Genomic DNA, 15097 nt, shown 5'->3' on the forward strand with positions numbered 1-15097 from the left:
TCTCGCCAAGGCAAGATTTGGCATGTCCAGGCAAGATTAGGTGTGTCCGGGACAAGATTATGCAGGTGCAGGCAAGATTCGGCATGTCTATCCAAGATTTCAAGGACAAACCCTCTTCCCTGTCACTAGGCAAAATTCTGTTACTAGGCAAAGACAAGTCTAGACAAACCCCAGGTGATTGAACTCCCCTGCGTTGTTTTTTTTAGACAAAAACATATCTAGACACACCCCCAGGTGGCTGAAATCCCCAAAGATGCTTTTCCAGGCACACCCCCAGCTAGAAAAACTCCCCTGCAATGGTTTTCCAGACAAAACTCCCAGGTGTTTCAACTACTTGAAATGTGTTCCGTATAATATGTGAAGCTCCTAGCCCCTCGCACCTGTTTCTAGGCGAGATTCTCGCCCAGGAAAGATTTGGCATGTCCAGGCCAGATTAGGCATGTCCAGGACAAGATTATGCAGGTGCAGACAAGGTTCGGCACGTCTAGCCAAGATTTCAAGGACACACCCTCTTCCCTGTTACTAAGCAAAATTGTGTTACTAGGCAAAAACCATGTCTAGACACGCCCCAAATGGATGAACTCACCTTTTCCCTGTTTCTAGGCAAAATCATGTCTAGACACGCTTCCAGATGGTTGAAATCCCCTACGATGTTTTTCTAGACACACCCCCAGCTAGAAAAACTCCCCCACGTTGTTACTAAACAAAATTCCCAGGTGGTTGAAATCCCCTGTGTTGTTTCTACGGAAAATCATATCTAGAAAAAATTCCCGGGTGACTGAAATCCCCCGCAAAGCTTTTCTATTAAAAGCCATAGAGAACTCCCCTGTGTTATTACTAGGCAAAAGCCTGTCTAGACACAACCCCAGGTGGTTGAAATCCCCTGCGATGTTTTTCAAGACAAAATTCCTAACTAGCAAAACTCTCCTGCAATGCTTTTCTAGACAAAAACATGTCTCCCAAGATAGTTGAACTCCCCCGCGCTGTTTCTAGACGAAATTCCCAGGTGGCTGAAATCCCCTACAATGCCTTTCCAGACACATCCCCAGCTAGCAAAACTCCCTCACGTTGTTACTAGACACAATTCATAGGCACGAGAAAAAATTAAAGAGGAAAAGGTCATGTTATCATATACACAAAAGAGAACCATCTATTATAGAAAACGAGGGGCTTCTAGCCTACAACCCCACAGAGACTAGGGGAGGGCTCCCCCCCCCCCCACGACATCGCTACATCCCCCCAAGAAATCTTTCAGGCATTTCCTAATAAAAATTATGGTTCCGAATCCCATGATTCAAGTTTTTTGCACCCCAAGTCAATCATAACGCCCCACAAAATATTTCAGACTACCAGAGTATTTCACCTATGTGACACCACCCCCTCCCCCACCCCATGGGTGACTTGATATTAGTGAGATTTCCCATTTTTTTTCCAGTCGTTAGAACAGCGTGTTTACTGCCAAATTTGATACACTCCGGGGGGTATTTGCTTTCAAGATATTAATAAAGGGGAAATGCATGTCCTACTCGTGCTAAAGGCTACATCTTAAAAACACAGATAATGAAAATAAAAACAAATTGACAAGCAACAAAACATAAAAAAGACAGCTAAAAAACACGACAAAAATAAAAGATGAAAATGTCATATTATTATATACGCAAAGAAAGAACCATCTATTATAGAAAACATGGGGGGGGGGGCTTCTAGCCTGCAACCCCGAGGAGTAAGGGAGTGATATTAGATGCAATTTAAACCATATTAAGAACTGATACCTGTTAGATTTTCATCTCTTCTATGGGAAAAAATTCTTTAATGTCCACACCTTAAAATTTAAGCTATAGTTCAAGCCACAATGACATTACATAACCCCCCCCCCCCCCCACCCAAACATAGTTTTCTTCAGGCATTTTCTAATAAAAATTATGGTTTTAAATTGCGTGATTCAACCCAAGCCAATCCTAATGCCCCACAAAAGTCACGACACTGCCATGGTATTTCATCCATGTGAAACTGCCCCTCCCCCATCCAATGGGTAACCTAATATTAGTGAGATTTCCCATTTTTTGGCAGTCGTTAGAATGGCGTGTTTACTGCCAAATTTGATACACTCTGGGGGGTATTAGCTTTCAAGATATTAATAAAGGGGAAATGCGTGTCTTACTCTTCCCAAACAATAAATCTTAAAAACACAGATACTGTAAATGAAAACAAATTCATAAGCAATAAAACATGAAAAAAAGACAGCTAAAAAACACGACAAAAAATAAAAGATGAAAATGTCATATTATAATATACGCAAAAGAACCATCTATTATAGAAAACCGGGGCTTCTGGCCTGCAAGTCCGGAGGGTAGGGGAGGGGAAGTGAAATTAGGTGGAATTTAAAATATATTAAGAGCTTTTACGGAAATACCCCTTTTTCATTAAGATAGATTCATGGATATTTCACATTATCCTAACAATATTTCCAGCTCGCACCTAGTAGCCATCATTTTCAGAGGGAGCATTGATAATAGACGTAGTTTTAGGCGTTACTGTACCTTTAAAATGATAAGGAATTACATGCCAAATTGAAGGAAAGACGAAAGGGAGAGGACTCTGGGGGAGGGGAACCGTTTTCTCCGTCACCAGCTCAACACTGTTTTATTTTTTTATCGTTATGCAAAGCGCTAATTTTCAGGCGTACATTTATGGTTATCCTGCCTCTCTCCACTGAGGTACCGACCTGTTTCCTGGTCGCCTCTGAGGAAGTGTCCAGTCCTCCCCCCCCGAGCGGTTTCTATTAGCCCAGGGTACATTTTTACCAAGGTATCAAAACATGCAAAGGAAGGGAAATTCTATTTCAATAAATTCTTGCTACCATCCACCCCATGCGCTGTGGGGGAGTTTGGTTTATGTCTAATCTTTTGGGGGATGAAATCCGGGCATCCTACGCGCAGTGGGGGAGTTTGGTCTGTGTCTACTCATTTCTGGGACAGAATCAGGGCTTCGGCTAGGTGATAAAAGAGGCTAAAAACGGTCTCGCTCGAGATAATTTAAAGGTAGTAATAATAGTGAAATTATCGCTGAGTTTCTACAGTAACCCTCTTACGTCAGAGCATCCCTGTGCGAGAAGAGTTGATGTCCAAACCGGTAAAAAAGTATACTTATGGTACAGAGAAAAATTACGCTACGAAACTGTTTCAAACAGTTCGTGGTAACGAACTGTAAGTAAGGAGCGACCCGGCTCAATGGTAACCGAAACTCTAGAAAACGGGTTTTTGATGCCAATAGATATATCAAAAGAATCAGATTTCAATGCTGATTTCAAATATATAACTTTCATCAAGTTTAGAGCTACCCATCAAAAGTTACGCGCCTGAGAAAATTTGGCTGATTTTCAAAAAAAGGGGGAAAGACCCCCTAAAAGTTATAGAACCTTAATGAAAATCACACCATCATATTCAGCGTATCAGAGAACCCTACTGTAGAGGTTTCAAGCTCCCATCTACAAAAATGTGGAATTTTGCATTTTTTGCCAGAAGAAAGATCACGGGTGCGTGTTTATTTGTTTGTTTGTTTGTTTTTTTTTTGTTTTTTTTTCCCCAGGGGTAATCGAATCGACCCAGTGGTCCTAGAATATCGTGGGAGGGCTCATTAGAACGTAAATTAAAATTTCTAGTGCCCTTTTTCATTGTTAAAAAAAAATGGAGGGCAACTAGGCCCCCTCCTACGCTTATTTTTTTACCAAAGTCACCCGATCAAAATTTTGAGATAGCCATTTTGTTCAGCATGGTCGAAAATATGATAAATATGTCTTTTGGGATGACTTAATCCCCTGAAGTACCCAGAGGGAGGGCTAAAAGATATGAACTTTACCCAATGTTAACATATAGTATTGGTTATTCGGAAGTATACAGAAGTTTTCAGGAGGTTTTTTTTCTGCTAGTGGGCGGTAGGGGTGGGTCGGGGGTTATGTTGGAGGATCTGTTCATGAAGGCAGTGTTCATGGGGGAAGGGAACTCGCCATGAAGGGGGCGCCGGACGCGCCCGCAGTATTTCTGGGGGCTAGGGAAGGAGACCCGCATTGTCCGGCCGGATGTGTTGTGGAGGGGGGGCGAGAGGAGGGAGGTACTCTGGAGAATATTTCCATGGAGGATGTTTCTTTGGTGCATGGTACATTTCTATGAAGGGGGCGCCGGATTTCCAAGCATTATTTAAAAAACGATCAGAAATTAAATAAAAAAAACCAAGTTTTTTCAACTGAAATGTAAGAAGGAATATTAGAACTTAAAACGAACAGAAATTATAACGTATGTGAGGGGGTTCTCCTCCAAGTCAATACCTCGCTCTTTAAGCTACAGTTTTTTTTTAGTGCTTTCAAAAGAGCTATCTATTCTAATTAAACGGCCTTTGTGATTCAGGGGTTTGTGAATCAAATTTTTTTTAACTTTTAACGTAAAGAGCTTGGTATTGACTAAGGGCAGAACCCCCTCATATACGTAATAACATATACGTAATAAAAAAAAACAATAAAAAAACAAGCGATACGGCTCAATAGTAATCGAAACTTTTAAAAACGGAATTTTGATGTCAATAAATGTATCAAAAGAATGTGTTTATAATGCTGATTCTAAATATATAAATTTTATTAAGTTTAGTATTACTCATCAAAGGCAACAAGCCTGAAGAAATTTACTCGATTTTTTAAAGAGGGGGGAAACATCCCCTACAAGTGGAAGAATTTTAATGAAAATCACAACGTCAGATTCAGCGTATCAGAAAACCCTATTACAGAGGTTTTAAGCTCATATCTGCAAAAATCTGCAACTTTGAATTTTTGCCAGAAGAAAAATATACGAATATAGAAGTTAGTTACGTAAGTTAATTTGTAAAGACATTCATTTAGCAAAAGAAAAGTAAAATTTTTATGCAAATAAAAGCTGCATTAACTAAAAAACGATCAGAAATTAAATAAAAAAAACAAGTTTTTTAAACTGAAAGTAAGGAGCGACATTAAAACTTAAAACGAACAGAAATTATTCCGTACATGAAAGGGGCTGTCCCCTCTCAACGCCTCGCTCTTTATTCCGTATATGAAAGGGGCTGTCCCCTCCTCAACGCCTCGCTCTTTACGCTAAAGTTTTTTATTGTTTTAAAAAAAAATTGTGAGACAGTCAAACTTTAGCGTAAAGAGCGAGGCGTTGAGGAGGGGACAGCCCCTTTCATATACGGAATAAAGAGCGAGGCGTTGAGGAGGGGACAGCCCCTTTCATGTACGGAATAATTTCTGTTCGTTTTAAGTTTTAATGTCGCTCCTTACTTTCAGTTTAAAAAACCTGTTTTTTTTATTTAATTTACACTAGTACCAGCTCTCCACACAACACCCCCTGAAAACAGAGAAGCCCTTCTTTTTTTCTTTACTAGTGTTAGATACTCTAAGCATATCACCTCACAATGTTACACTATAGCTACTCTAAGACATCCCCTCTCATCATGGCATTTCATGGCATTTCATCTCAGGCATTTCTCGCTAAAAATTTTTTTTTCAAGTCATTCATTCGGGCTTTCGCTAGCAATTCAGCCCACAGTGCAGCACTATAGCTACTCTAAGACACCCCTCTGCCATCACGACATCCCTACAACCACAGACACTTTCTTAGAAGTAGCATTTTTTCCTTTTGATGACAACTTATCTGTTAGAAGTAACAAAGTTTCTGTAAAACATACCCAACTATTCTTAGAAGTAACAATTTTTTCGTTATGATGACAAGTTTTCTGTCGGAAGTACCAAGTTTTCCTTAACACTAACAAATTTTCCCTTCGATGTAACAACATTCTTTCTTTATACTAACATACTTTTACTTAACACACCCAAATATTTCTTAGAAATAATATTTTTCGTCAGTGACAACACGTTTTCTGTTCAAAATAGCAAGTTTTTCGTCAAAGATGCCAAATTTTTCTTAGAAGTTGCATTTTTTTTTATTGTGATAAAAACTTTTTTCCTTAATACTAACATACTTTTACTTAACATGCTCAAATTTCTCTTAGAAATAACACTTTTCGTCAGTGATAACATGTTTTCTGCTTGAACTAGCAAGTTTTCTGTCAAATATACCAATTTGTTTGTCCTAGAAGTAACAATTTTTTCGTTATGATGACAAAGTATCCACTAGAAGTAACAAGCTTTCTGTCAAACATACACAATTTCTCTTAGGAGTAACAATGTTTTCTTTATGATAACAAGTTTTCTGCCAGAAGTAGCAAGTTCTCCTTAACACTAACAAAATTCCCCTTCGAAGTATCAACTTTTTTCCTTAAAACTAGCATACTTTTAGTTAACACACTCCAATTCCTTTTAGAAATAATATTTCTCATCAGTAATAACACAGGTTCTGTTCGAACTAGTAAGTTTTCAGCCAAAGATGCCAAATTTTTCTTAGAAGTAACATTTTCTTATTATGATAACAACTTTTCTGACAGAAGTAGTAAGTTTTCGTTAACACTAAAAAATTCTCATCGAAGTAATAATATTCTTCCTTAATACTGACAAACTTTTACTTAACATTAATTTTCTCCTAGAAATAACAAGCATTTTCTTAACAATAACAATTTTTTTTAATAACTCCAACTTATCCGTCGAAGATAACAAATTTTATCTTAAAAGTAACAATTTTTCGTCATTGATAGCATGATTTCTGCTAGAACTAGTAAGTTGTCCCGCAAAAATAACAAATTTTTCTTAGAACTAACACATTTCTTCAAAGAGCACCAAGTTTTTCGTCAAAGATAACAAATCTTCTTTTCAAAGTAGCAACTTTTTTCCTTAATACTAACAAACTTTTACTTAAGACACCCAAATTTCTCTTGGAAATAACATTTTTTACCATTACTACTACGATTAACCAGTCACTGCAGCACCAAGCCGTCTGAGGCCAACACAGCTACGAACGCTTCTCCTCCACCCCAATCTATTCGAAGCCTCACTTTTTACACCCGCCCACGAAGTTCCCAGTTCCATTAAATCTTTCTTTATGACGTCCTCCCACCCCAGACGAGGACGACCTGCTTTCCGTTTAGCCATAGACGGTTGGCCGAAAAGAACAATCTTCGGTAATCTGTCATCCTTCATCCGCACAGCGTGCCCTAGCTACCTGAACCTTTATTTCATTATAGCCCTAGAGAGAGGTATTGAACCAAATTTTTCGTATAGCCTATTGTTTGACCAGGGTCAGTCAGCAGGATACCCAGAACAATCCATAAGCAATTTCTCTGGAAAACATCTTGCAAATCTTCAATCGCTTTTCGGGGCGTCCAGGCTTCAGAGCGATATTTGACCACTGTCATCACTGTGGAGTCTAATATTCTAATCTTGGTTTGCAGACTTATCTTCCTATTCTTCGAAACTTTTTTTAACTGTGAAAAAACACACTGAGCCTTGGATATTCTACTTTTAACATCTTCACTGCTCCCACCATGATTACAAAGAATACTACCAAGGTATATGAAGCTGCCCCAAAATAATCCATATAAAGGGAATGAAAAAGTTGGTGATACCTTGGATGTGAAGGAAGATTTGTTTTGCGAAAACGATTTAGCGACAGTACTAAAAGGATTAAAAAATAATAAGGTTCCAGGTGCTGATAGGGTGGTAAATGAGTTTCTTAAATATGGTGGCTCGGAGGTTAGAAATAAGTTACTGAAGATTATGAATATAATTTTTGAAAAAGGGGAAGAACTTTTTTCGTCAGTGATAACACGTTTTCTGCTTGAGCTAGCAAGTTTTGTCTCAAAGATACCAAATATTTTCTTAGAAGTAGCAATTTTCGTTATGATGAAAATTTATTTATTAAAAGTAACAAGTTTTCAGTCAAATTTACCAAATTTTCCTTGGAATTAACAATTTTTTTGTTTATGATAAAAATTTTTCTGTCAGGAGTAGCAAGTGTCAGGACTAACACTAACAAATCTTGTCATCGAAGTAACAACTTTTTCTTAATCCTCACAAACTTTTACTTAAAACTATCAAATTTCTCTTAAAAGTAACAGGTTTTTAAAAAGTTTTCGGTCAAACTTAGGCTTCTCTACGTTTCTCTACGTTTAAGTTAGGTTCATTTAACTTAGATTATCATGAACGATCATGACAATGAGTGCTGTTAATCTGATGAGACAATTTGTTAGTGTAAAGGTAAACTTGCTACTTCTGTCAAAAAAGTTGTTACCACAATAAAAATTGTTACTTCTAAGAAATGTTTGCTATTTTTCGCAAAAAACTTGCTAGTTCGAACAGAAAACGCATTATCACTGACGAAAAATATTATTTCTAAGAGAAAGTTGAATATGTTAACTAAAAGTGTGTTAATTTTAAGGAAAAAAAAGTTGATGTTTTGAAGGAGAGGATTGCTAATGTTATGTAAAACTTGGAACATTTGGCAAAAAAGTTATTATCATAACGAAACAATTTTTAATACTAAGAAAAATAATGTAGGTTTGACAGAAGTTTTTGTGGTTTAAGCAGATAAGGTTTTATCATAACCAAAAAATTGTTACTTCTCAGAAAAAATTTGATGTCTTTGACAGAAAACTTGCTAGTTAAAGCAGAAAACGTGTTATCACTGACGAAAAGTGTTAATTCTAAGAGAAATTTAAGTGTGTTAAGACTGTTAAGTAAAAGTTTGTTAGTATTAAGGAAAAAAGTTGATTCATCGAAGAAATTATCTTTTTTTTTTAAGTATAAGCTGTTTTGCATTAAAAACGGATGTTGTTATTTTGAAGAGAAAATTTACTAGTGTTAAAGAAAACGTGCTATTTCTGACAAAAAATTTGTTTTTCTGATCAAAAAATTGCTGCTTATAAGAAAATATTAGTATCTTTGGCAGAAAAATTGCTAGTTCGAAAAGAAAACTTGTTATCACTGACGAAAAATATTATTTCTAAGAGAAATTTGAGAGTGTTAAAGAAAAGCGTGTTAGTTTTAAGGAAAAAAGTTGATACTTCGAAGGGAAAATTCTTTAGTGTAAAGGAAAACTTGCTACTTCTGGCATAAAACTTGTTTTCATAACGAAAAGTTGTTACTTCTAAAAACAAAATTTGGTATCTTTGACATAAAACTTGCTAGTTCAAACAGAAAACATGTTATCACGGACGAAAAGTGTTATTTCTAAGAGGAATTTGAGTGTGTTAAGTAAAAGTGTGTTAGTATTAAGGAAAAAAGTTGATACTTCGAAGCGAAAATTTGTTAGTGTTAAGGAAAACTTGCTATTTCTGACAAAAAACTTGCTATCATACCGAAAAATTGTTAGTTCTAAGAAAAATTGTTTACGTTAGGTAGAAAGTTTTTTACTTCTAGCGGATAAGTTGTCATTATAACGATAAAATTGTTACTTCTAAGAAAAAAAATTGATATCTTTGACAGAAAACTTGCTAATTCGAACAGAAAACGTTTTGTCACTGATGAAAAGTGTTTCTTCTTAGATAAATTTGTGTGTTTAAGTAAAAGTTTGTTAGTATTAATGAAAACAGTTGATGCTTCGAAGAGAAAATATGTTTGTGTTAAGTAAAAGTTTGGTAGTATTAAGGAAGAATTGTTACTTTGAAGAGAGGATTTCTTAGTGTTAAGGAAAACTTCCTACTTCTGTCAGAAAAGTTGTTATCACAATGAAAAAATTGTTGCTTCTAAGAAAAATTTGGTATCTTTGACAGAAAATTTTAATTGGAGCAGAAAACGTGTTATCACTGACGAAAAATATTATTTTTAAATGAAATTTGAGAGTATTAAGGAAAAGTGTGTTAGTTTTAAGGAAAAAAGTTGATACTTTTTTCTTATCAATTTTTTTTTATTTTTTCTTAGATGTGCACTAATTATAGACCCAGAAAAACTATCAGGTCCTAAATTTATCAAGGTAAAGACCCTATCCCGATAGGTGAAAAATCCGGTGTCCACAGAATTCCTTGTTCGTGTGGTCTTTGGTATATTGGAAGAACTGATCAGTGATTCGCGGATAGATTAACTCAGCGCTCTACCTCAATTAATAATACACTTAAAAAGTGAAAAAAACAGAAAATTTTGACTCTGCCTTGCAGAGCACATTTTTGAAAAACGAGACCATACTATTTTGTTTAATCAAGCTAGCCTAATTTTGCATGACAAAGGTATTGTCCAGCACTACAGAGAAGCAGTTGAAATTTATAAATATCAATATTTATGTCTAGCTTTAAACAAAGATTCTAGTGATTTAAGAATAAACGAGTCATATTTCGGTTTTCTCAAAAGAGAAGCCAATACTTCAGTAATCCCTGAAATAAACCTTGAACCACTTTCCCAGTCATATAATCAAACACGTGAACAAACGCTTAGGTCTCAAAAGGTGTCTGCAAGAAATGCAATAATTAAAATCCGAAATGAGATTACATAGTTCTCCAACTTATTTAATTGCTGTTTCGTTTTGTTTTTTAGTGAATGAATTGTTTTCGTATATTTCTCAGTTGTTCGCTAGTTTCCGTCGATGGCAGTTCATAATTTTTTGAATTTTGTGCAAATTGTGGATATTGGCAAATGACTTGCTTTTATGGTTGTTAGGTATTTGGTTTTAATTCATATAATTTTTGGCTTTTATTGAATTTTATTCATCTTTTAAGTTTTTTGTTTTTTTTTGGTTTTTTGGTTCTTTTCACATTGACTTCCTGCGTTTGTTTTTTGTTTTTTTTATTCGATACTTTCCTTGGATACATTATTTCATTTCGCGCTGAAGAAGAGAGGCGTTTGTCCTCGAAATATTTGCTTTGCAGTTTTTTTCAGTGTTTTCATTTGGCCTTTAAAAATCCCATTTTTGCTCTTTTTCTTTCTTTATGTTATGTCAGGCCAATATAGTTTAAGAAATTATCTTAGATGAAAATCTAACAGGTATCAGTTCTTAATATGGTTTATATTGAGTCTAATATCACTCCCCTACTCCCCGGGGTTGTAGGCTAGAATCCCCCCTCCGTTTTCTATAATAGATGGTTCTTTTTTTGCGTATACGATAATATGACATTTTCATCTTTTATTTTTGTCGTACCTGTGAATTTTCTCTAGTAACAACGTGGGGGAGTTTTTCTAGCTGGGGGTGTGTCTGGAAAGGCATTGTAGGGGATTTCAGCCACCTGGGAGGTTTGTCTAGAAACAGCGCAGGGGAGTTCAACCATCTTGGGAGATATGTATCTGTCTAGAAAAGTATTGCAGGAGAGTTTTGCAGGCTAGAAATTTTGTCTGGAAAAACATCGCAGAGGATTTCACCCACCTGGGGGTGTGTCTATAAAGGATTTTACCTAGTAATAACGCAGCTAAGTTCTATATGGCTTTTAAAAGAAAAGCTTTGCGGGGATTTTCAGCCACCTGGGAATTCTTTCTAGACATGATTTTGCGCAGAAACAACACAGGGGATTTAAACCACCTGGGAATTTTGTCTAGTAACAACGTGGGGGAGTTTTGCTAGCAGGGGGTGTGTCTGGAAAAAGATCGTAGGGGATTTCTACCATCTGGAAACGTGTCTGGACATGATTTTGCCTAGAAACTGGGAAAAGGGGAGTTCATCCATTTGGGGTGTGTCTAGACATGTCTTTTTCCCAGTAACACAATTTTTCCTAGTAACAGGGAAGAGGGTTTGTCCTTGAAATCTTGGCTAGACATGCCGAATCTTACCGGCACCTGCATAATCTTGTCCAGGACATGCCTAATCTTGCCTGGACATGCAAAATCTTGCCTGGGCGAGAATCTCGCTTAGAAACAGGTGCAAGGCGCTAGGAGCTTCACATATCATACAGCCCCATTCCGAGTAGTTGAAACACCTGGGAATTTTGTCTACAAAAGCATTGCAGGGGAGTTTTTCTAGCTGGGGGCGTGTCTGGAAAAACATCTTAGGGGATTCCAGCCACCTGGGGATGTGTCTAGACATTTTTTTGTCTAGAAAAACAGAGCAGGGGAGTTCAAACACCTGGGGTGTGTCTAAACATGTTTTTGCATTGTAACACAGTTTTGCCTCGTAACAGGGAAGAGGGTTTGTCCTTGAAATCTTGGCTACACACGCCGAATCTTGCCTGCACCTGCATAATCTTGTCCCGGATATGCCTAATGTTGCCTGGACATGCCAAATCTTGCCTGGGCGAGAATATCGCCTAGAAACAGGTGCAAAGGGCTAGGAGCTTCACATATTATATGGACCACATTCCGAGTAGTTGAAACATCTGGGAATTTTACCTAAAATTGTGAGACCTGATCGTAACAAATCTTGCCTGGGCGGGAATTTCGTCAAAAATTGCGACACCTGATCGCCAAAAGAGGAATTCGCCGTTAAACATTCTTCTTGACCCTATAGAAAAAATGAGTAGTCCGTTTGGGCGTCGTAGAACCTGGAACCCCCTCGCTACTCGATTTGACAGTCGTTTTAGTAATTTTCTCAGGAAATAAGGCAACCAGGACTTTAATATGGCTGTGTGCTTTTATTTAGGAAGCTTCTTTTCCAAAAGTTTTTTAAAAGAATTAATTATTAAAAAAAACTCTGAAACAGGATTTAAGTTTGCTTAAGAAGGATGAAAAAATGATCTTCTATATATATTTGAGTGTCGGTTAGATACCGCCAGCAAATAGCTGATGATGTCAAGCTGTAAATCAAACAGTTCACGGTAATTAAGTGTAAGTAGGGAGTGACACGGGCCTAAAATGAGTGGAAACTCTTTTCAAAATTAATTTATTTCTCTCTGCCACAGTCAGTTAGCTTTGTGTTTAATGGGATTATTCATTTTAATTTCGGTTCGTTTTGGCTTTCGTTTACTGTTGATATTAATTTTTGATCAATTTTGAATTATTATATGACTTTAAATATTTTTATTGCCCCAAAAAACCAAACAAGGGTTCAATATGGGGGGGGGGGATGAGAAGACAAAAAAAGAAGAAAGAAGAACACACTAATAAAGTAAACTATACTATCAAGAATAAATTCAAATATTTCTAATAACACATATAAAGATGGAGGCTTTTCGTCCTATCCACTAGCCCGTAGGGGTATACACAAGAGAAATCTCGCGAAACAATATATATGAATATAATAGTATTTTTATCGGTAGCCGTGAACATGTTCAAAAATGAGTCAATACAAGGATATCAGGCATTGAAAAAGGGTTGTAGACACGGGCGAGAATACGGCTGCTGTAGCAAGCTTTACAGCAAACTAGCACACCAAAAGCTTTTTTAAGTTTCTCACTTAAATGTGAGATAAGGCGAGCCCTTGGTGTTTTTACACTATCCCCTATCGGGAGACCGAGATAATCAATACAAGCAGATTACTGAACACTCTGATTTCCTAATTGTACGCATCCAACATCACCGACAGATGTGCAGAAAACAAGGACCTCGCTCTTCGAAGCACTAAAATTGAGACCAATTTTGGCATATTCCCTACTAAGTACAGAAAAATTTTCAGCAGACGATAGATTTCTACTTAAATTCAGGATGTCGTCAGCGTAATTGAATATGGAAAGGTCCAAACCTTTAAATATAAAAAAAATTCAAGCCTTTTCCTGGGGTTCAATCACACTATTATTATACAACGGCAGCGAAGTTACCCCACCTTGACGGATTCCTTTCCAAACTCGCATTACGGCTTTACACATTACGTAACTATGACGAATAGGTACTTTCATGACAACGCATAATCTAACATACAGATTTTTAAATACCCGCACAACTGAACGATTCAGACTTCGCTCCTATGCACTATACAGTAAGTGGGAATAAACACTAGAACCGAAAGCACGAAAAACATCATGAGCTGCAAGGACAAGAAACTCGCCACTATTCTCTATATCCATCAGAACGTTGGCAAGTACATACTGCACCTGTTCCCGACTACAGCCTCCCTTAAATCCAAACTGGTTGTCCGGAGTTGAACACGCCTTATATACGTCCTTAATCACTAGTAACTCCAGTAATTATACATAGAACAGAAGAAACTATTATAGGCCTATAGGAACAACATTGCCAGCTATCTTAATCTATTTTTGGAGCAGGAGTCAATTTACCAACGCAAAAAGAATCGGGGACAATTATTTGGTAAAACAAATGGAAATGCTTCAGCAGCTTGTCACTTGCATGTAATAAATGAAAACCTCATAATTGATCATGACCACGCGAGAATTTTTTTTCTAAATTGAATGATAGCACTACCAATATCAGAGGTCGTAACTACGAAACAAATATCTGATCCAGTATCAACTCGGCTATCCACTAGTGGTGATTCATAGCGAGTTTCTAACACTGCATCAGGTGGAGAAAATTCGCTAGTGAAATAGTTGATCCAGTCACTCTCACTTGGAAGCTCTGAAGCGACACCTTTTTACTGTTTTCTACCGATGAATCTCCAGATTTCATTTGGGTTAGTTTCAAGAAGCTCGTTCCTGCAGTCAATGATCGTAACTTTGTGATTGGCAAGACACTTAGCAAAATAGTGTTTGGTATTTAATCGTATGTCATTAACGGCACCAGATTTTGGCCGGTCAAGATCATTCCATATTTGGTGCCAAAACTTTGAAGATTTGCAACTTTGTTGTAAAGCCAGATTTATCAACCAGCCAGGTATTTCTGAACCGAAACGTTTACGTACTGGAACGGCACAACGATCAACATAATGCATTGCATGTGTGATTTCGCTACAGTAAATGTTGATTAGAATATTATTTAATTAATTCCTGGTCTAGTTTGAACATATGATCTTCAAATGGCTCTTCACATTTTTGAGAAATGTTATTTTCCGAAATTAGAAAAAAATAATTATTTGAAAAGGTATCAAACAGGATATAAATCTGATTTCAAAGCATCAAAATTAAGAAAGAAAAACATGAAAATTGTTTTCTATATATAATTAAGACTTTTGGTTAGAAACTGCCACCATATAGCTAATGATGTGAATTAATAGATCAAACAGTTCACGGTAGCGAATTGTAAGTAGGGAGTGACACGGGCTAATAGTAACCAAAACTCTAAAGAAAGTTTTGATCGCTACTGTAGAGGTTCAAGTTGCAATTTATCGAAACTTTGAATTTCGACGTTTGTTTGTCTTTTTTGTTTTTTTAAAAGGACGAT

The sequence above is a fragment of the Artemia sp. Qi Xiang Cuo genome, chromosome 14, assembly GCF_049724085.1.
Source record: "Artemia sp. Qi Xiang Cuo chromosome 14, ASM4972408v1, whole genome shotgun sequence".
Classification (NCBI taxonomy): Eukaryota; Metazoa; Arthropoda; class Branchiopoda; order Anostraca; family Artemiidae; genus Artemia; species Artemia sp. Qi Xiang Cuo.